This window comes from Giraffa tippelskirchi, chromosome 9 (assembly GCF_054371585.1).
Source record: "Giraffa tippelskirchi isolate mGirTip1 chromosome 9, T2T-mGirTip1v1.2.pri, whole genome shotgun sequence".
NCBI lineage: Eukaryota > Metazoa > Chordata > Mammalia > Artiodactyla > Giraffidae > Giraffa > Giraffa tippelskirchi.
This window is the reverse complement of record NC_137283.1, coordinates 105,763-129,174: the sequence shown is the minus strand read 5'-3', so window position 1 is coordinate 129,174 and position 23,412 is coordinate 105,763. Positions and strand designations below refer to the sequence as shown.

Sequence of the window (23,412 nt, the reverse complement as noted above, 5' to 3'; positions counted from 1 at the left end):
TGGACACAGGTACGAAGGCTGTGCGTAGAGAAGCTCCTGTGTGGGCTTCGAGGACCCTCCGTGTCGGTGTGGGATGCGGGCTGGACAGGGACTTCCTGCACACGCGGCTCCAGGCTCTGTTCTCGGCAGGCGGACGACTGTCGGCACTGCCTGTCCGTGGAGGGGCTCTGGGGCTGCCCCGCTCAGCAGGAACGGCAGTGGTGGGAACGGAGGGCGCCCTCCCTTAGCACCCCTGACCTCACACCCACTCCTCAGGGCAGCCAAGTGCCTAAACGGCCCCTTCCTCGTCTAGCTCTGAAGACCTGAAAGGTGTAGGGGCTGAAGGACATGCAGAAAACAAAATTCTGTAAAGCAATTATCCTTCAATTAAAAAATAAGAAAAGTTTAAAGAAAAAACCACAAAGAACAGCAAAGGTGGGGCTTGCCTTCTCAGCCAGCCTCTGCCAGATTCTCCCTGTGCTCATGCATCAGACCAAAATGCTGCTGCCTCCACCGTGTGTCACAGACGAGAACAGAGACACAGAGAGGCTGAGCATCTTGCCCCAGGTCGCACAGCTGTTGAGGGCAGGGCTGAGAACTGGACCCCTGTGGTCTAATCTGGAGTCCAGATGCTGTGATGACCCTGAGGGAGCGGCAAAGACCAGATGGCCCAGACTGAGTGAGGCACACACACACGCACACACATATGTGCACGAGGCCTTCACCTTTGAGGCCACAGAGGTCAGAGGAAACCAGAGGGCAAAGCCTAGATTTGCCTGTCTGTCTCAAACCCTAGATTCCTCTCCCTGGACCCAGGAACCGACTGTCCCATGACCTAACTGAGTTGGCTCCAGAATTATGCCTTCCCAGGGGTTCAGCTACCACTGGATCCCACCGCTCTCAGTAATAAGTGGGGAATAAGTACATAGTCTGGGCTTCAGATTTGTTTGGAGACAAAATTTATTAGGAGTACAAAAAACCACGAAGGCAATTGGCATGAACATCTCCGGAACACTTAAGAAACCCTCTGCTGTTTATCTATCTCCTCTCCTGTCATGAAAGTGGAAGGTCTATTTAATCAATTAATTCTGTGTTTATCACACTCTTTCTTTAAAATATTTATTTATGTATTTATTTATCCGGCTGCACTGTGTCTTAGTTGCAGCATGTGGGAGCCAGTTCCCCAATCAGGTATTGAACATGGGTCTCTGCATTGGAGTCTTGGCCACTAGACCACCTGGGAAGTCTCTCCTCATACTCTTGGGGACAGTAACGGGTCATAGACCTCCTCTGAGGCCCCCTTAGAGCTCAGGCATGGGGTCGCTGCAGTAATCCTAAGATGTGGTTTGTTGGTCATGACTCAATCACACTCCCTGCACACATAGGGCTTCTCCCCTGTGTGTGTCCTCTGGTGTGAGATGAGATTTGACTTCCGACTGAAGCTTCGCCCACACTCACCGAAAACATAGGGCTTCTCCCTTATGTGTGTCCTCTGGTTTGTGATGAGACTTGACCTATCCTTGGAGACTTGCCCACACTCTCTGTACTTGTCTCTCATAATCCCTGAGACCCCTGCCCCCATGAATGATTTGCCTGTGTCCTCTGGATTCAGTTTCTGGCTTGTGCTGGGCTCTTCTGTCATTCTCTCATGCACCCCAGAACCCCCCATTTGCCCTCTGGATGAGTAGGAAGAGGCCCTTGAAATCCTCTTCAGCCTTACGCTTTCCAGCAAAGGTTGGGGCCTTTCCTTAGCCTCGTGACCCTCAGGTTTGTCACTCGGGCTGTGTGGATCGGAATATCACTGCTGCTGATTTTGATTGCCTGGGCAGGGATCCTCTGCTTGGAGGTGGTCTCTTTTAGATGGTCTCAGGAGGGTTTGAGAGGGGTGATTGCGTTGGACATGTTGGCTGAGGAATTTCTGACTAGAGAAGGCCAGAGAGCAGGAGGCACATGGGTGGATCTTGGGCTTCAGTTCTGCTGAAAGAGAAAGCTTTGGTCAGGTAGCTGGTTTGCCATGGTAAGGCCTGCCCACTAATCATCTAAGTGTTGACAGCACACAATTTGTCTCCCATCAAGTGTGTCTTTACAGTCCACTTTTCCATTCCATTCTTATTCACTACATCTACAGAAATCCAGGAAGCCTGTGTCAAGGGCCTTTTCTACACATCACCCAGACTAGGGACCTTCCAGCAGCATCAGAGGCAGCGTCTCTCCTGATAGAGGTGGATCTGCAGGGACCTTTCCCTGCGTGTAAGTATCTGAAAAGTCATGTCACCGTGGTCACAGGTATTTTACCCTACTGAGAGATAAGACTCTTGATGACTTAGGTGGAATCTTCCTGAGCAGCTCCCTGTGAGGGGAAAGGGTCTATTAAGTTAGGGGCGCCTGGCCTGCAACTCTCTGCATATGGGAGGCAGCACAGGGGGTAGTTAGAGCAGGTGTGAGTAAAGCTGACTTTGTGGCTCCTGGTTCAAAAGCAGCCTTTGTGCCGATCTCTGCAGGAAGTGGGTTTCAGACTGGATGAAACCGAGTGGCCCAGGTCCCACTGACTACAGGTCTCTGGCTCCTGCTGCCCCAACTGGTTCACAAATTGCTCCTCTCTCAGTTTTCCATAAATCAGAAAATAAAGGCATGTCCTTTCTCAAGCCTCACCAGTATTCATACCTCATTTATTTCCTTCAGTCTTAGTCCATTTAGCATGCACTAGGAAGTCCTGTTTAAGAATACATCTCCAGCCAGACTCCTCACACCCTCACTCCCGTGCATCTTCAGCCAGCCCACTCTCCCCTCATGTCTGGCAATGAACTGACCTCTGAGGGGACTCCCCGCTGCTGTCTCTTCCCCAAAATGAACCAAAGCATCGTCACAGAACAGGGAACATGCCGCTTGCAGCTGAAAGCCTCACGGTTGTTCTGTGTCACCCAGGAAGACCCCCGGGGCCTGCACGTGGACACGGGCCCTGAGGCTTCCGGTCCAGCCTCCTTCCTCGCCCTCTGTGCTTCCTCCTGCGACCACTGGCATAGCCTCTCGTCCCGGCCCTGGGGCTGTGGCACTGGCTGCTCCCCTGCCTGGAATCCTTTCCCAGGGGTGTTATCTCTGCAGAGACCCTGCCCCACCATCCTGCGCCACATCCCACCCTCTGCTCAGGCTGATCTGAGGCACTTTTCCTGCGCTGTTTTCCTCAGAGCACCAGCCCCTGTCTGGTATGAAGCCTGTGCTGCCCCAGGGCAGTGGTTCTGTCTGTTTCGGTGGGTGGAGCCCTGTCTGGCGCAGAGTATGAGCTCACATGACAACAAACTGAAACAGTGGCTGAATGCAAATCACTGTACACGTGTCGCTTACAAATGGGAGGAAATGAGGGAGAAACAGGGAGAGGTGAGAGGGCGGGTCGGTGCTGGGAAACTTGCTGTTTGCCTCTGAGCCTTTCAGCAGAAGGTGATGTGGCATAGTTTTTGCACAAAATTTTGAAAATTTGAAGTAACATTTTTAATATAAAAATCTTTCCTAACAGTCATATGAAATGAATCAAATTCTGAGGCATTTTAATGACGACTTGACTGACTTTAGACTGGACTGTACTCTGCTTCGGAATCGGACCAGGGAGGCTCCCCAGGATGGGCTGGGGCGCTGGAAGAGTGGTGGCGCTCACCTCTCCCGGCCGCGAGCTCTCTCTTCCCCCTGCTGTCCCGCTTGATGCCCAGGTCCTGGCCATACTCGTCCCTGTACCAGACCAGCAGCTCCCAGCCCAGCCTGACCACCTGGCAGGTTCGGTAGAAGATCTGCCCGTGATACTGGAAGGGCACCAGGTTCTGCTCCTAGTCGTCCCGGGCACAGTTCACATACCTGGGGTCGAGTCCAGGAGAGGGAAAGAAACCTCAGGTGATGAGTGCCCTCCAGGGTCGGACCATGCCCAGCTCCTTGCCTTCAGGCTCTGAGGCTGCCGTGGTTCCCACCACCCCTCATGGGGACCTTCTGTTCACACCTTCGACCAGGCCGTGTGAACTGTTATTTCCAGATCCTGTTTCCAGTCCTCTTCCTGGCTCGAATGTTTTTCTCTCCTTACTTAATTACTCATTTTCCAGAGCCCAGTTCTAGACTCATCTCCACCTGGACTGTCCACGAGGCTGGTGACCTCCAGCTCCCCTAAACTCTAAATTAAGTTCTCTTTCATTCCACAGGACTTGGTGCTTCTAGGCTAACACACAGCCCTCAGCGCTCACCCCAGCCTGCCTTCTCTCCCGAGGCTTTTCTTCAATCTCCCCACGTGTATCCAGGGTCCTACTCACTTGCCCACCCCATCCCATGGAAACTTGGAGCGTGCTCTGAGATAGCTTGAGACCCAGAACAGTAATAGTTTATTCACTTTCTGCCTGCCCTGATGAAAGGAGAGGCCCTCAGAGAATGGCCATGCTCACAGCCATCCTGCCCCCTATTCCTTCCCACACCTCAGGGCTCACTTCTCACTGGAACCAAGCCTGGGGAAGTTGTTGCCCACATGGACTCAAGGTCTCCTGTGTTAGGTTATCCTGGCGCTGTGCAGCTACTCAAAGATAGAAAAATCAAGGTTACTGTTCCTAAAATCAATTGGCTAATGTCTGTCTGCAGTATGTTCTCCAAAAGGACATGGTTTGTGTGATCTACTTCAGTAATGAAGTTCGCTGACTAAACTGAAACATTAAGTGCTTGGTAAGTGTCAATTAAGTGAGTTAAAGTGTCCCTGGTGAATCTAGATTCCTCAAGTTGTTTTCAAGTCCCCCAGTTTTGTTCAGCATATAGACTTGTATTTTGAGGGCACATGCTATATTTTTATTTCGTTCTTTCTAATGTCTTTTGAAATGAAAAAGCATGATATGGAGGGAAAAGAGGAAATAAGATGTGAAAGCTATTGAGGGAGACAGGTTGAGAAGGAAAGGGGTGTGGGCTTGAGGGAAGAGCAACGTCTACAAACTGCAGACTCACTGCACTCACCTCATCCAGTTGGCCAAAGACGTGTCCTTTCTATCCACATACTCATAGCAGTTTCTCCCTTTGGTGATCTGAGTGTCAGAAAAAGAGTTACAATCTTTCTTCTCTCTTTTATTTATTTATTTATTTTTTGGTAGGAGGCAATAGAAGAACTATTTCTCTATGCTGTCATTGGTGCTCTTCAGCCTGCATGGATTCAGCTGCTTTCATCAAGAGCCTCTTTAGTTCTTCTTCCCTTTCTGCCATAAGGGTGGTGTCATTTGTATATCTGAGGTTATTGATATTTCTGCCAGCAATCTTGATTCCAGCTTGTGCTTCATCCAGCCCAGTGTTTCTCAGGATGTACTCTGCATGTAAGTTAAATAAGCAGGGTGGCAATATACAGTCTTGACATACTTCTTTCCCAATTGAGAATCAGTCCAGTGATCCATGTCCGGTTCTAACTGTTGCTTCTTGACCGGGATAAAGTTTTGCAGGAGGCAGATAAGGTGGTCTCATATTCCCATCTGCTTAAGAATTTTCCACAGTTTGTTGTGATTCACATAGTCAAAGGCTTTATCATAGTCAATGAAGCAGAAATAGGTTTTTTTTTTTCCTGGAATTCTCTTGCTTTTTTGTGATCCAGCAGATGTTGGCAATTTGATCTCTGGCACCTCTGGCTTTTCTAAATCCACCTTGAACATCTGGAAGTTCTTGGTTCATGGACTGTTGAAGCCTGGCTTGGAGAATTTTGAGCATTACTTTGCTAGCATGTGAAATCAGTGCAGCTGTGTGGTAGTTTGAACATTCTTTGGCATTGCCCTTTTCTGGGATTGGAATGAAAACTGACCTTTTCCAGTCCTATGGGCACTGCTGAGTTTTCCAAATTTCCTGGCATATTGAGTGCAGCACTTTAACAGCATCATCTTTTAGGATTTCAAATAGCTCAGCTGGAATTCCATCTCCTTCACTAGCTTTGTTCATAGCGATGCTTCCTAAGGCCCAGTTGACTTCACACTCTAGGATGTCTGGCTCTAGGTGAGTGATCAAATCATCATGGTTATCTGGGTCATTAAGATCTTTCTTGTATAGTTCTGTGTATTCTTGCTGCCTCTTCTTAATATCCTCTGCTTCCGTTAGGCCCATACCATTTGTGTCATTTATGGAGCCCATCTTTGCATGAAATGTTCACTTGGTATCTCTAATTTTGTTTGCACATATTCGAGTATTTTAACTGGGATGGGTGGAGAATGTTCAGGAGCAGCTAGCCTAGGGATCAGGCAGCATTTACTTCAAGATGCCTCTGCGTGGTCCCGCAGCTTCCCACCGAGGACCCTCCCTGTGGGAGTGGGGGTGGGGGGTTAGGAGGGTAGAGGAGGGGGTCAGAAGTGTGGAAGAGGGGGTCGGGAGTGTGGAGGAGGGGTGGGAGAGTGGAAGGGCTGCTGTCTGCATGTAAGTCCCCACCCCCGACCATCTTCAGCATTGCTCATTGGTGTAACAAGTGTTCTAATTGGGTTTTCACCTGTGTATCTGGTGGGTTCTTAATGAGCAATGTGAACAGTGACATTTAATGTCCTCAGTCAGGACTAGATACTTACTACGCCACATACAGGTGTAAGAACCTGGGGAGGCATGTGCAGCCAGTACCCCTAGGGACAGGGTTCAGACTTGACCCCTCAACATTTTGGGGTCCAGCCACTGCTTTAGCATTTCTGAGGGCCCAGTGCTGCCTCTAAGGGTTCTGTCATCCAGCCTCCATCTTCCTTTAGTGAGACCCACACTTCTAGGATCCCACAGAGCAGGGCCTGTGTGAGTTCTCTGTGGCTTCTCTAACAGACGACCACATGTTGGGTGATTTAAAACAGGAGGAGTTCATCCTCCCCCAGTCCTGGAGGCCAGACACCTGAGATCAAGGTGGCGCAGGGCTGAGGTCCCTCCAGAGGCTGCAGGATAGGGTCCTTCCTGCCTTTTCCAGCTTTGGGGCTCCAGGGGTCCCGGGGCTTGTGGCCCCCTCCCTCCCATCTCTGCCTCCATCTTCATGAGGCTTCTCGTCTGTGTCCTCTTTCATCTCTTATAAGGACTCTGTCAGTTGGATCGAAGGTCACCCTAACCTTAGATGACCTTACCCTGAGATCCTTAACTACATCTACAAAGACTCTTTTCCCAGGTATGGCCCTGTTCCCGTGTTCTGGGGGGGACACATCTTTTGGGGCCACTATTCACCCCATTATCTGTATATAAAATAACCCTTATTTTAGGAGATCACCACAGGCCCATATAGACGGGCACAGACAGCGGCCACACAGGTGGGGTCTGGAGAGAATGAGGATCCTGGAGTCACCTGGAACGGATCAAGGCCTGGCTTCATCAGGTGAGGGGAATCACAGGGAGGAGGGGGCACGGTCTTGTTCAGGCTTCAAAAGACCGTGTTGGGTGGGATGTGAGACGCACTGTGAGGGCAGGGAGCTTTGTCAGGGCCTGATGGAGGGATTCGGCTTGGGCCAAGGCTGAGGGTGTAGAGGGGAATTAGTGTGAGGGTTGGCCGTACGCCCTGGAGAAGGAGCTGACAGTCCCTGGGGCACAAGGAACTGGGAACCCAGGAGGCCTCCATGTTTCTGAACCAAACTGGAGTCCACACACCCGAGTGCAGTAAAGCCAGTTGCCTGACACCATTTGCAGTAAAGGAAGTGCAGCATTAATTGTAAAGGCACCAATACCTGGAGACAGGTACTGCTAAGCTGCTGCTAAGTCGCTTCAGTCGTGTCCGACTCTGTGCGACCCCATAGACCGCAGCCCACCAGGCTCCGCCATCCCTGGGATCATCCAGGCAAGAATACTGGAGTGGGTTGCCATTTCCTTCTCCGGTGCATGAAAGGGAAGAGTGAAATTGAAGTTGCTCAGTCGTGTCCGTGAGACAGGTAACTTGTGCTCTAAACCCTGAAATCCCTGAAGGGTTTCAGGAAAGCAGTTTTACAGGCCACATGAGGGAGGGGGGTCACAGAGTATGTGATTCGCTGGTGCACGGTTCTCTGGTTGGTGAGGTAACAGGCAGCTCACCTCACAAATCCTCAGGCGCTGGACACTCTGGGGGTGATGCGTTCATGCTCATCAAGTTCTTCCACTCAGTGGGGCTTTTAGCAGCTGTAAAACAACTCCCTGAGTGTGCCTCAGATACTGTTATCTCCATACTTCAGAGAGGAGCTGCAGCAGAGGATACGGGACGGGGTCTGTCCTGGGAGGGCCCCATAGGCTCCTGCTTGGTTACACCAGGTGTCTGGGCTCAGCAGCTGGAAAAGTTGGGGCTGCCTCCTGGCTGTGGGCAGCAGCAGGATCGCAGTCCTTGAGGGGCCTGTTAGCCCCCAGGATGAGATGGGGAGGCCGTGGACGGACAGATGCACCTGGCCTGGGAGAGAGGTACAGGCTGGAAATGTCACTGGAATCATCGCAGAGAGAAAGGGGAAAGGCCAGGAGGGGGCAGGTGGGTTATAGCCCCTACATGCAGGTGATGGTGGTCCTGTTGGACACAACTCAGAGCCATAAGGAGTGGTGGTCAGGGGCTCAGCTTCATCCTCTTGTTCTTTGCTTATATGTAACTTCCCACTCCTGCAGCGAGGAGACTGGCCCCCACCATCTGCATCTGTCAGTTCTTTTCTCCTCTTCAGATTACATGTACAGTGGTCTCAGAATTGCTAGCTACTGCACTCTGGAAAGATCTCTATAAAATGAAGCCCAGTGTTTATGTGCAGGTCATTTTGCCTTTTGTGTATCAATTTCATTCATTTCCAAAGTCACATTTTTCCCCATCTCCTACAGTGAGATACATTTTTCATGCATTTCTAATGTGGTTAAGTATTGTTGCATTGTGTATTCTGTCCTGCGACTCTCCTACACTTTAAATAACTATACTTGAATAGATTGTTTGATCCCTTGGGCTATACAAATCGAAGAGCGTAGACAAATGCATAGTGACAGGTGTCCATTCTAAAGCATCACAGGGAATACTTCAACCCCCTTCAGCAGATGATCTGCTTATCATCTATGTAGCTTTGCTTTTCCTAGAGTGTCATAAATGAGGTCATACTATGTGCTGTCTCTCCAGACTGTATTCTTTCACCGAGTGATATGCACATGAGATTTAACCATGCTTTTCAAGGTTTGGTGGTTCATTCCTTACTACTGATGAGTAATACTCCACTGCATGTGTATGGGAGGAAAAACAATTGTCACTCTGCCCTTCTGTAATAAAAGACAAATTACCAGGAGAAAAAACAGAAGCATACCTCCTCTATGCTTCCCTGGTGGCTTAGTGGTAAAGAATCTGCCTGTAATACAGGAGACTTGGGTTTGACCCCTGTGTTGGGAAGATCCCCTGGAGAAGGAAATGGCAACCTACTCCAGTATTCTTGCCTGGGAAATCCCATGGACAGAGGAGCCTGGCGGGCTACAGTCCGTGGGGTCGCAAAGAGGCGAACACGACTTAGTGACTAAAACAACAAATAGCTTCTGTATACAGGGGAGCTACCAAAGAAACCTGAGTCACTCCCTGAAATGTCCAAAGTCATCACATTAAATACCATCTTCAGCTAAAAACAGAAGACCCTGAAGAATGGGAGAAGCCCGTTATGGAAGGTAATTATACAAAACACAGTAAAGAAGGGTATGATTGTTTATAGATTTAAGTCGGGACCTCTCCATTGATAAGTTATTTGAGTTTTAATGATCCTTTTATTTCTGGTGCAAACAGGGACAACACTTACATGCAGAGATTTTTCTGTTGTAAATATGCATCACAAAACAGCAATTGCTATATATTTTCTTGAGATTCCTCTTTTTTTTTTTTCATGGAAGTGGACTTAAGCAAACCTCACAGCAGAGAGGCATACTTTGGGGTGGCATGTTCTGCTTGCTTTGACATCGATATACCAAATTTGATTATACATTCATCTATTGAAGGATACCCTGATTACTTCAAGTTTTAACTATTTTGGATAGTGCTGCTGTGCCTAAATTCATCTTTGTTTGCATTTGGGCATGGATTTTTCAAAGCAGTTTCCTAAATACTGGAAGTACGATTGTTGGATCCCAAGGTGAGGTTTGTTTAGCTTTGGAGAAAACTGCCCAACTGTGTAACAAGGTGGCTGTGCATGCATCCCACCAGCAGTGAGGGAGCATTCCTGCTATTCCTCAGCCTCCAGCAGTTGGTATTGTCATATATTTAGAGTTTAGCAGTCCTAATATGTGTAGTGTGATAGCTTGTGACTTTAATTTGTAATTCCCTAATGGTGTATGATGTTGTATGATGTTGAGTGTCTGTATAAGTTTTTTTGCCTGGGTGTCTGTTCAGATCTTTACTTATTGTTTATAGGGTTGTTCAAGAGGTCTTTGTCTATTTTGTGTTCAAATCCTGTATCAGATATGAATTTTGCAAATATTTTTCTCCCAGTTTGCCGCTTGTATTTTGATTTTCCGAATGAGGTCTTTCAGAATAGACATCTTTATTTCTATAAAGTCCACAATATTTTTCTTCTGTGGACTGACAGCTTGTGTGTTAAAACTCAAAGCTCATGATACACAGGCCAAACCCAGGGGCATGTAGATTTTCTATGTTTACGTCCACAGTTTTGACAGTTTCAAAATTTAAATGTCTGTCTGTTAATAAATTTGAGTGAATTTGGTGACTACATTTCATTCTATGGTGTCAAGTTAATTATTCTTTAACTATTTTGGAGAAGTTTTGGATATTGGCAATATTTCGGTTTGAATTTCCATAGTTTAATGGACCTAGTGGAACTGCCCTGAGGGGCGGAGTCTCCACTTAGCTGAGCCTGCGCGAGTGAGGGAGGCTTGATCTGCATTCTCATTGGCTGGCAGGGAGCGAGGAGCCCGCCTCCCTGACCCACTCCCACCGCAAGCGAAATTCCCGCTGTGACTGAGCACCTGGCTGCCTGTGGCTGCTGACAGGAGTCTGGTCTCCTCAGGACCCATTGGAGTTTCAGCTTTGGGACCTTGTGGGGTTCAGTTCAGGCTGAAGGGATTCTGGTCTCCTCAGGACCTGCTCAAGTTTTGGCTTTGGGACATTGTGGGGTTCACTTCAGGCTGACAGGAGATGGGTCTCCTCAGCACCCACTGGGGCGTCAGCTTTGGGACATTGTGGTGTTCAGTGCAAGCTGATGGGAGTCTGGTCTCCTCAGCACCCACTGGGGCTTCAGCTTTGATACATTTTGGGGTTCAATCCAGGGTGATGGGAGTCTGGCCCCTCAGGACCCATTATGGCTTTGGCTTTGGGACATTGTGGGGTTAGTTCAGGCTGATGCAAGTCTGGTCTCCTCAGGACCTGCTTGTGCTTCAGCTCTGGGACTTTGTGGGGTTCAGTTCAGGCTGACAGGAGTCTGGTCTTTTCAGGACCCACTGGGATTTCAGCTTTGGGACATTGTGGGGTTTAGTTCAGGGAGACAGGGGTCTGGCCACTGAGGACCCACTAGGGCTTTGGCTTTGGGATGTTGTGGGGTTCAGCTTAAGCTGACGGGAGCCTGGTCTTCTCAGAACCCACTGGGTTTTGAGCTTTGATACATTTTGGGGTTCAATCCAGGGTGATGGGTGTCTGGCCCCTCAGGACCCATTAGGGCTTTGGCTTTGGGACATTGTGGGGTTCAGTTCAGGCTGACGGGAGCCTGGTTTCCTCAGGACCTGCTGGGGCTTCATCTTTGGTACATTGTGGGGTTCAGTCGAGTCTGACAGGAGTCTGGTTTCCTCAGAACCTGCAGGGAGGTGGTGCTGCTGAAGGAGAAGGTGAGGAAAATTGGGAAGAAACTTTCTCTGTGTGACTGTTGCTGAGTGTCTGTCTTCAGAGGACCCAGGAGAGTTAGGGCTTGATGTGGAAAGTTGTGGGTTTTTAGTCAGTTTTTGTCTGTGGTATAGAATGGTGTCCAGTGTTGTTCCTTGGTGTGCGGTGTCCATTTTTCCCAGCATAGTTTATTGAGGGGACTCTCCTTTCCTGGGTGTGTGTTCTTAGCTCCTTTCTTGTAAATTGATTACCATGAACCTGTAGATTTATTGCTGGGCTCTCTGGTATCTGTGCCTGTTTCTGATACAGTTCCACACGTCTTGTGGTGCCTTTAGGTGCTTAATGTAGATTGAAGTCAGGGATGGAGGTGCTGCCAGCCTGTTCTCCTTTCTCACGGTCACTTTGGCTCTTCTGGGTCCTTTGTGGTTCCACACGGATGTTAACATTGTTTTTATTTCTGTGAAAAATGCCAATGAGATGTTGGTAGTGATTGCAGGAATGTGTACGTTACTTTAGTTAGAATGGAGATTTTAACAGCATTGTCACCCATGAGCATGGGATATCTTTTCATATCTGCTCAGTTTAATTGAGCACTATGTCTGGCAGTTTTTAGCTTGCAGCTCTTTCAAGTCCTTCATTAAATTTCTAGTTTTGGGGGGATGCAATGGTACAGGGGATTATTTTCTTGATTTCTCTTTCTGATAGTTCACTATTAGTGTAGAGAATCACACATGATCTTGCAGTTCTACTGATTTATTTTTTGGCCATGCAACTCAGCATGTTGGATCTTAGTTCTCTGACCAAGGATCAAACCCGTATCCCCTGCAGTGGATACGCAGAATCTTCACCACTGGACTGCCAGGGAAGTCCCTGAATTCACTTTATAGTTCTGACAGTTGCTTTGGTGTGGTGTTACATGGAAAACTAGAATTCAGACATCTCATAGTTTCAGTTCCATCAGGGCCATCCACAGTACCCAAGGCATGGTGGCTACTCCTCCTACGGTGACTTTTAATACCATGTGGACTACTACAAGGCAGTTAGCATCACTAGTTTAGTTGAATCTGGTCTGGTTAAGTCTTGGACTCTATTGCAATGTTTGATGCCATCTCTGATTTTCTGGCATGTGACTTACATGGTTGTACTGAAAAGCAATTTACTTTCTAGTAAAATTTCAAAAGTGTCAAGTTTAAATAGTGGTTTTCTATATTTACACCGAAAAATGCAATGTGTTTTACCCCAAATAGGGTCACTTTCCCAGGGAACCAGCCCATAACTCCCAAATGGGGGATAGTTACGGTGTCCACATTACAATCCTATCCATAGGACCGCTTCAACTTGCATCAGCTGACCAGACTTTGTGCAAATGTCTTTCTCCATTCTAACGCAGTTTTCTTTTTCTGGGACCACCACTGGGGCTTTCCCTCATGTTAAAAACTTTCGTGGATTTAAAGTGACAAGATGACTATGATCTGCGTGGCTTTTTCTGCATGGCTTCTTTCACTGAAGATGTTTTCAGTGCTTTTCCATGTTGTAACCTGTATCATTTTTTAATTGTGATTACAAACATATAATATTTATCATCTGAGTCATGTTAAGTATGCACTTCTCTAGCATTAACTGCACTCACGTTGTAAAAATATCCTCACCATTTATCTCCAGAATCTTTTCCTTTCCCCGAAGTGACACTGTGACCATTAAACACTCACCACCCTCAATCCCTGGCTACCTTATTCTACTTGGAATTTGTCCTATATGGATATCTCGTACTGGTGGAATCATAGAACATCTTTCCTTTTGTGTCGGCCTTGTTTCAACTTCACATGATGACTTGAAGGTTCATTCACATTAGAGCATGTGTGAGAGTTGTCTTGTTTTTAAAGGTTGAATCATGTTCCATTGTGTATATACTACACTGTGCTTATCCATTCATCTGTTGAACACTCGTGTTGCTTCCACCTTTTGGCTACTGTGAATAACGCTTCTATGAATATGGGATAGGATACTGTTCCAGTTCTTGGTTTTAAATATTATGGGTGTATTCCCTGGACCGGAATTGATGGATTCTATGTTAACTCTGTGTTTGTTTTTGAGGAGCCCCCTACTGTTTTCTGCAGCTGCGGCTCTATTTTACTATATTCCTTTATATGGCAGAGGAATGCATCTATGGATGGAGCTACCTTATTGTGCCTATTCATTCACCTGTTGGTGGACATTTTCGTTGTTTTCACCTTGGGATGTTGAGAACAGTGCTGCTATGAATATTGGTGTACAACTTTATATTTGAACACCTATTTTAAATTATTTGTATGTATGTGTAGGAGTGGAGCTTCCAAAACATATGATAATTACATTTCTATATTTTTGAGAAAATGCTGAAGTTTTACACACATTGATTGTACCATTTTACATCTCCACAAGTAAAGTTGGAGTTCCAATTTCTGTACATTTTGGTCAACATTTGTTATTTGTCTTTATTGTCGGTTTTCCCCATGTCCGTCCTGTGCGCCTTATTACAGAGGAAGTCAGAATGCAGGACCTGCACTTGAGGAGAGGGGAGTTAGCTTCACATACTTGATGGACAGCTGAGTGTCGGTATCAATTGTTTAGAATCTTTCTGCATAGAGATTTTTATTCAACACTACTCATAAAACCTATGTAACTTTTATTTTAAACAAGTTTGGAGACATGAAAATTATTTTAAATTTTTGGTTATAATCCAGCATTATGTTATTAGACTGCTTAGTTTATTCTTGCTTTGGCTATTGAGAGCTTTTTCCATGCTCTCCTGTTTTTATTTTACATAATTCAGCTTTCATGGGATTTTTTTGGTACTTCTTTCTCATATTTTAAGATTATCTTGCTTTACATATTTACTGTCTCAGTCCTAGTATCAGCCACATATTTAAAGAACCCTTATTCCTTTTTCTTAGAGAATGGTAATAAAAACTTGCATGTGGGAACTTACTATTCTCAGCAGACAATGCATGAAAATACATATGCATGTATCCCAGACTGTGCATACACACAGTTATGAAGATTTTCACAGGGAGCTATGTGTTTCTGTATTAGGCTAAAGATAGTTTATAATTATGTCTCCTGATCTGTTATGACACAGGTATTGTAACTGTCTCCCTTTGTCTTCCTGTAACTTCCCACTCCAGGGATTAAGAAACCTGGCTTCCACTACTTGTCATTTATCAAGTCCAGTGCTTGTTGCATTCGATGACTGATACAGTAGTTCCAGTCCTGTTAGCTACAACCTCCCATAGGAAAGAACTTACAGAGTCCATTGTTTGTGCATGGTACATTTTGCCTTTGGCCTGCAGATTCCATTCATTTCCACAGTGAACTTAGGTCAGCTCATTTTGTCCTACCACTAAGAGTGGGCTTTTTCTTTTTCTTCTTTTTTTAAAAAAATTCTCTTGGCTGTGCTATATGGCATGTGGGATTTTAGTTCCCTGACCAGGTATTGAACCCACCTTTCCTACATTGGCAACATGGAGTCTTAACCACTGGACCACCAGGGAAGTCCTGAAGTTTTTCATACATTTCTCAATCAGTTAGATTCTTTGTTAAATTCTGCATTCCAGTCTTTGACACTCCCATAGCATAAATAAATAAATTTCAATAGGCAATAATTTACTTGTTGGGTTATAAAAACAAAAATATATGTGCTTAGACAAATGCGTAGTGGCAGGTATTCATCACGACAATACCGTATGAAATATTTCAACCACATATTCCATAAACTTTTTATCATGTCTGTTTTGCCTTTTCTAGAATGTCTTATAAGTTTGTACAGTGTGTAGCACTTGAGGCCGGATTCCTTCACTTAGTAATGTAAGTGTTAGATTCATGCCTTTTTAATAAATGGGTTGGTAGTTCATTCCTTTGTATCTCTGAATACTATTGTGTTGCATTATATCTATCCTTTGATGTTCTTCATTGAGATCCTCATAATGAAAGGGAGATGAACAATTGGAGAAAAACAATCGGAGGTTTAAGATATGCCATGCATTCGTGTGTAATTGAAAGATACCTGGGAAAACTGAGTCACCTCCTGAAATGGTGCAAGTTCAGTTCAGTTCAATCACTCAGTCGGGACCAACTGTTTACAACCCCATGGACTGCAGCACACCAGGCTTCCCTGTCCATCACCAACTCCCAGAGCTGGCTCAAACTAACGTCCATCGAGTCAGTGATGCCATCCAACCATCTCATCCTCTATCATCTCGTCCCCTTCTCCTGCCTTCAATCTTTCCCAGCATCAGGGTTTTTTTTTCAAATGAGTCAGTTCTTTGCATCCGGTGGCTAATGTGTTGGAGTTTCAGCTTTAGCATCTGCCCTTCCAATGAATACTCAGGACTGGTTTCCTTTAGGATGGACTGATTGGATCTCCTTGCAGTCCAAGGGACTTTCAAGAGTCTTCTCTAACACTGTAGTTCAAAAGCATCAATTTTTCAGTGCTCAGCTTTCTTTATGGTCCAACTTACACATCCATACATTAAAACTGGAAAAACCGTAGCTTTGACTAGACGGACCTTTGTTGGCAAAGTAACGTCTCTACTTTTTAATATGCTGTCTAGGTTGGTCATAACTTTTCTTCCAAGGAGCAAGTGTATTTGAATTTCATGGCTGCAGTCACCATGTGCAGTGATTTTGGAGCCCCCCAAAATAAAGTCTGTCACTGTTTACATTGTTTCCCCACCTATTTGCCATGAAGTGATGGTATCCGATGCCATGATCTTATTTTTCTGAATGTTGAGTTTTAAGCCAATTTTTTCACTCTCCTCTTTCACATTCATCAAGAGGCTCTTTAGTTCTTCTTTGCTTTCTGCCATAAGGCTGGTGTCGTTGTATATCTGAGGTTATTGTTATTTCTCCCAGCAATCTTGATTCCAGGTTGTGCTTTATCTGGCCTGGCATTTTGCATGATGTACTCTGCATAGAAGTTATAAGAAGGGTAACGATATACAGCCTTGACATACTTCTTTCCTGATTTGGAACCAGTCTGTTGTTCCATGTGCAGTTCTAACTGTTGATTCTTGACCTGCATACAGACTTCTCAGGAGGCAGGTCAGGTGGTCTGGTATTCCCATCTGTTTAAGAATTTCCCACAGTTTGTTGGGATCCACACAGTCAAAGGCTTTGATGTAGTCAATAAAGCAGAAGTAGATATTTTTCTGGAACTCTCTTGCTTTTTTGATGATCCAACAGATGTTGGCAATTTGGTCTCTGGTTCCCTACCTTTTCCAAATTCTGCTTGAACATCTGGACATTCATGGTTCACGTACTGTTGAAGCCTGGCTTAGAGAATTTTGAGCATTACTTTGCTAGCATGTGAGATGAGTGCAATTGTGATAGAATTCCACTTGAGCTATTTCAAATCCTAAAAGATGATGCTGTGAAAGTGCTACACTCAATATGTCAGCAAATTTGGAAAACTCAACAGTGGCCACAGGACTGGAAAAGGTCAGTTTTCATTCCAATCACAGAGAAAGGCAATGCCAAAGAATGCTCAAACTACCGCAAAGAGTCAGACATGACTGAGCGACTGAACTGAACTGAACTGAACTTGAACAGTCTTTGGCATTTCCTAGTCCTGTGGTCACTGCTGACCTAAATGTCTAGTGGTTTTCCTTACTTTCTTAAATTTAAGTCTGAATTTGGCAATAAGGAGTTGATGATCTGAGCCACAGTTTTATGGCTCAGTTTATGATCTGAGCTCCCAATCTTGTTTTTGCTGACTGTATAGAGCTTCTCCATCTTTGGCTGCAAAGGATATAATCAATCTGATTTCAGTATTGACCATAGAGTCTTCTCTTGTGTTGTTGGAAGAGGGTGTTTGCTATGACCAGTGTGTTCTCTTGGCAAAACTCTGTTGGCAGGGCAAAGGATAACAGGTGGAGCAGCAGGGACTCAGATTCAGCAGCAGGACATTAGTTAGGGCCAGCAACAGGGCCTTAATTAGGGACCTTGTTAGGACCTCAGAGATAACTTCATGGCCTGAGTAAGAGATAGTTCAGGCTGTTAGATGCACTTCAGTGACTTTCTTAGGGACATAGTCAGGGCCTTAGTAATAGGATCAGGGTGTTATTTTGTGACAGCTTAGGCTATAAGGGGCAGTATCATGGCCTCAATTAGGGGCAGTGTCAGAGTTAGGGACAGGCTTAGGGCCTTCATAAAGTATAGTTCGGGCCTTAGCTAGGGACAGTGTCTGGGGCTTAAAGACAGTTTCAAGGCTTCAGTTAGAGAGAACTTGAGGGCCTTAAAGAAGTTCAGGCTGTTAGTTAGCAGCACCTCAGGACCTTAATAGGGCCAGCGTCAGGTTCATAGTTGTGACCAGTGTCAGGGTGTTAGTTAGGGACAGCATCAGAGACCTACTTCAGTACACATTCAGGGCCTTAGTTACGGACAGGATCATGGCAAAAGTAGGGATACTGAAGGCTATTAGGGACACCATCAGGGCATTAGGATGAGTCTGAGGGTGTTATTTAGAGGCAAAATGAGGATGTTAGTTAGCGAAAGAGTCAGAAGATTGGTTACAGACAGTACCAGCCCCTCAGGTAGAGACTCCTTCAAGGCCTTAGTGCCCTGAAGTGAGGGAGAGCATCAGGGGCGCATCTTCAGTGCCTGAGGGAGGGAGTGCATCAGGCCGTCACTTAAATACAGTGTTAAGGGCTTAATTAGGGAGCGTGTCAGGGCCTCAGAGAAAACTGAAGACCTTAGTAAAAGACACCTTAGACCATTTGTCCCAGGGATATTGTCAGGGTGTTCGTTAAAACCAGCATCAGGGCCTTAGTTAGGAAGAGAGTTCAGAGGACAGTTTGGGAAAGCTCAGGCCATCATGGACAGCTCAGGGCCATAGTTAGTGTAGGGCCAGGGCCTGGGAGTGAAATCGAGCAGGACCCTGTGGGGCTCCTGGGCCCAGAAGCCTTTCCCATGTCCCCTGTTTCTTTGTTGGGAATAGACTCCCGGCTCCATGACCTACCCTGAGCTCCAAAGGGCAGACTGGAAGAGGTGCTAATCAGGGAAGGGAGGGGATGCAGAGAGAACGAAAGAGCACTCAAGAAAGAGTATTCTGTCTTGGGTCAGGGTCCTGTTTCTGTCAAAAGGGATACACGCAAAAATATCTCTAAACTTTTTACCCAACTAAACATCCTCTCAGGACAGAGAGGCCTGGCGTGCTGCAATTCATGGGGTCGCAAAGACTCGGACACGGCTAAGCGACTGAACTGAGCTGAAACATCCTCTCCAGCAAAATGGAAAACTGTAGCATTCTTCATTCCAGAGAAGCTCACCAAGAGACCACCTGAGGTCAGGTGAAGGGAGTTCAGGCCCTGTACACACCCTAATCCTTACAACAACTCTGCCCTTCAACCATTGCTATAAAGTGAAAGTCACTCAGTCTGACTCTTTGTGATCCCATGGACTATACAATCCATGGAATTCTCCAGACCAGAATAGTGGAGTGGGTAGCCGTTCCCTTCTTCAGGGCATCTTCCCAACCCAGAGATCAAATCCAGGTCTCCCGCATTGCAGGTGGATTCTGCACCAGCTGAGCCACCAGGGAAGCCCAAGAATAATAAAGTGGGTAGCCTATCCCTTCTCCAGGGAGTCTTCCCAACCCAAGAATTGCACCAGGGTCTCCTGCGTTACACACAGATTATTTACCAGCTAAGCTACCAGGGAAGCCCATAGCTATAAAACTCCTAAGCAAGTCCTCCTGCCTTGGGGCAGTGTTTGAGGGCATGAGTTTTCTGTGTCCCTCTTTGCTAGCAAAGCAGTATAGCTATGCTTTTCTACTTCACCTGGAACTATCTCTGAGATTCGGTTTAGCACAGGTGTACAGAGGTGCGTTTTGGGATCAGATTTGGTGCTCACTGTCGGGCTGACTTGGGGATGGCCCCTGTGGGTCCTCTGACTTGATCAGATGCTCCAAGATTTTCTCCATGCCAGCCTCTTTCAAGAGTGGAAGGTTGGAGAATTCCATTAGAGGGCAGATCACCTGGCATTCTTGACTGGAAAGGCTGAGACTGAGTCATACCCCATCTCGGAATTGGAACTCCAGGGCAGGAGCAGACAGTGAAGAGGGACTGCCTTAGCCGCTGCCAAGACCAACTCTGCCTTGAGGACAATCCTCTCTCCATCCTGTCTGGACTGTTCCAAATGTCCTACTCCAAGGAATTAATCTGGGAAACTAGGAAAGTAGCACTCGGGGTGTTTCAAGAACTCAGACTGTGTGATAACTCGCTGGCATGCACTCTGTGGTTATGTAGACTTAGGATAATCTTGGCTCTCATTTTGGTGTTTGTTCATTACAGGAAATCTCATCTGGAAGGTGCTTCTGAGTTCCTTTGCTTTGAAGTGATCTGTATCTGTGTTTGAAATAACTTCACTCTGTTTATGTAGGTATTGTATGGCATATTTTAACAGTTCTTTTAGAGTCAGGCCCAAGTGAGGACCAGAGACAGGGTTGAAAGTGTAGTCAGGTCCAGAGTAAGGGCATAGCGAGGACCAGAGTCAGGTCGTAGTGAGGTCCAGAGACGTGAAATAGTGAGGACCGATGTCAGGGAGTAGTGAGAACCAGAAGTGGGCCAATGAGAGGACCATTGGCAGGCGACGAGAGGGGACCAGCGGCGGGCCGTCGAGAGAAACTGGCGACCCGATTCTGGCCGATGAGAGGACCTGGAGGGACCCACGGAGAGAACCTGGGCGCGGGGTGGGGGTGGTACGCGGAGAGGACCCTGAGGGGAGCAGTCAAGCGGACCTGGAGTGGGGAGTCGTAAGTGGACGAGCGGCGGTGCACGGGGTCTGCGGAGAGGACCTTAAGGGGGCTGTCAAAGGGCATAGAAAAAGGAAAGAAGTCACGGCCGGTCACAGGCAGCGTCAGGTCCTAGAGAGGAAAGACGTCAGGGATCAGTGAGAGGCAGCGTCACGTCCTAGAGAGAAAGACCGCAGGGATCAGTGAGAGGCGTCGTCCGGTCCTAGAGAGGAGGACCTCAGGGATCAGTGAGAGGCGGCGTCCGGTCCTAGGGAGGAAAGACATCACGGAGCAGTGAGAGGCAGCGTCCGGTCCTAGAGAGGACGATCTCAGAGATCAGTGAGAGGCGGCGTCTGGTCCTAGAGAGGACGACCTCAGGGATCAGTGAGAGGCGGCGTCTGGTCCTAGAGAGGAAAGACGTCACGGAGCCGTGAGAAGTGGCGTCACGTCCTAGAGAGGAAAGACGTCACGGAGCAGTGAGAGGCGGCGTCAGATCCTAGAGAGGAAAGACCTCAGGGATCAGTGAGAGGCGGCGTCCCGTCCTAGAGAGGAAAGGCGTCACGGACCAGTGAGAGGTGGCGTCAGGTCCTAGAGAGGAACGACGTCAGGGATCAGTGAGTGGCGGTGTCACTTCCTAGAGAGGACGACCTCAGGGATCAGTGAGAGGCGGCGTCTGGTCCTAGAGAGGAAAGACATCACGGAGCCGTTAGAGGCCGTGTCACGTCCTAGAGAGGACGACCTCAGAGATCAGTGAGAAGCGTCGTCCGGTTCTAGAGAGGAAGGACGTCACGTCCTAGAGAGGAAACACGTCACAGATCATTGAGAGACGGCGTCAGGTCCTAGAGAGGAAAGACGTCACGGACCAGTGAGAAGTGGCGTGACGTCCTAGAGAGGAAAGACGTCAGGGATCAGTGAGAGGTGGTGTCATGTCCTAGAGAGGATGACCTCAGGGATCAGTGAGAGAACCCCGCCCCCCAATCAGGTCCTAGAGAGGACGACCTCAGAGACCAGTGAGAGGAGGCGTCAGGTCCTAGAGAGGAAAGCCGTCACGGACCAGTGTGAAGTGGCGTGAGCACCTAGAGAGGAAAAACGTCAGGGAGCTGTGCGAGGTGGCGTCAGCTCCTAGAGAGGAAAGACGTCACGGACCAGTGAGAAGTGGCGTGACTTCCTAGAGAGGAAAGACGTCAGGGATCAGTGAGAGAACCCCCCCCCCCAATCAAGTCCTAGAGAGGACACCTCAGAGACCAGAGAGAGGCGGCGTCAGGTCCTTGAGAGGAAACACGTCACGGACAAGTGAGAAGTGGAGTGACGTCCTAGAGAGGACGACCTCAGGGATCAGTGAGAGAACCCCCCCCCCCCCAATCAGGTCCTAGAGAGGACGACCTGAGGGATCAGTGAGAGGTGACGTACAGTCCTAGAGACGAAAGACGTCACGTCCTAGAGAGGAAACACGTCGCAGAAAGACGTCATGGATCATTGAGAGACGGCGTCAGGTCCTAGAGAGGAAAGGCGTCACGGATCAGTGAGAGGCGGCGTCACGTCCTAGAGAGGAAAGGCGTCACAAAAAGACGTCATGGATCATTGAGAGACGGCGTCAGGTCCTAGAGAGGAAAGGCGTCACGGATCAGTGAGAGGTGGCTTGAGGTCCTAGAGAGGACGACCTCAGGGATCAGTGAGAGGCGGCGTCAGGTCCTAGAGAGGAAAGACGTCACCGACCAGTGAGAGGCGGCGTGACTTCCTAGAGAGGAAAGACGTCAGGGAGCAGTGAGAGGCGGCGTCACGTCCTAGAGAGGAAAGTGTGGGTCACGACCTGGGGACTGAAGAACAAAGAGGTACTCATAAGCAAAACTCTTAAGGTTGCTATTGCAGGGAATGGCCACAAGGCGGCAGGATTCTTTCATGCCCTGTTGTGATTCCATGGAAATGAAAGCTTTCGAGTTTTAACTCAGGACTGTAATTTAATACGGAACGTACCTGAAGAAACACCCAAAAGCCTGTGTGTTCTTCCTGAACATTCTTATTTATTTATTTTAATAATTTTATTTATTGGCCATGCCATGCGGCTTGTGGGATCTTTAGTTCCCCGCCGAAGAATCGAACCTTCGCCCTCTGCATTGGTAAACAGAATCTTAACCAGTAAACTGCAAGGAAGTCCCCCTGGGCATTCTTTTTTTAAATGAACCTTTATTTTATATTGTAGTAACACTGATATACTATGTGTTGTTGGTGGCAGGTGAACCGAGTGCATTTTCTATTTTGTTGTTCAGTCGCCAAGTCATGTCTGACTCTTTTTGTAGGAGTGTTCCCTTTTCGCCAGGCCCTGTTACACTGGTAAAACATCTAGTTGTGTGTACATAAGTGTACATAATTATAAATGTCTAGGCACATAGATATATAAATGTCTATATGCATAGATATATAGATATATAAATACCTTGATACACAGAGACATAAATATCTATATACATAGACATAAATCTCTATGTACATACAGATATAAATTATTATAGATACATATAGATATTTATATACATAGACATATAAATATCTGTATACATGGAAGATGGTTACACAGTGGAAAATGCAAGAGACAACCTTATAGACAAAATAAGTGATACAGATAGTGGCATTTATAAGAGCATCCTAGGAGAGAGAAACATAAACAATTTCAAACAAAGAGAACAAAGCTTCCTGTAACTAGTTTTAATCTGGTGGCAATAAACCAAGTCCACAGGGGAGTCAGTAGATGATGGCAAATTCTGGAAGGGTCAGATAGTGAAAACAAGTTCAATGGGTCATCTTTGTTTACAAAGTATACCTCATCAATTTATGGATTCATACCTGTTGATACCTCCTTAAGTATGTATCATGCTATATATATCCTCACATGCCCACATCCAAACTGTTTCATCTCAAATCATTTCAAGCATAATTCCAA

At 46.9% G+C, this 23,412-nt stretch overlaps 1 pseudogene; it reads right to left on the bottom strand.

Moving 5' to 3' along the window:
* Positions 1-1,339: 1,339 nt before the first annotated feature.
* Positions 1,340-22,589, bottom strand: LOC145520953 (histone-lysine N-methyltransferase PRDM9-like; annotated as a pseudogene).
* Positions 22,590-23,412: the final 823 nt, after the last annotated feature.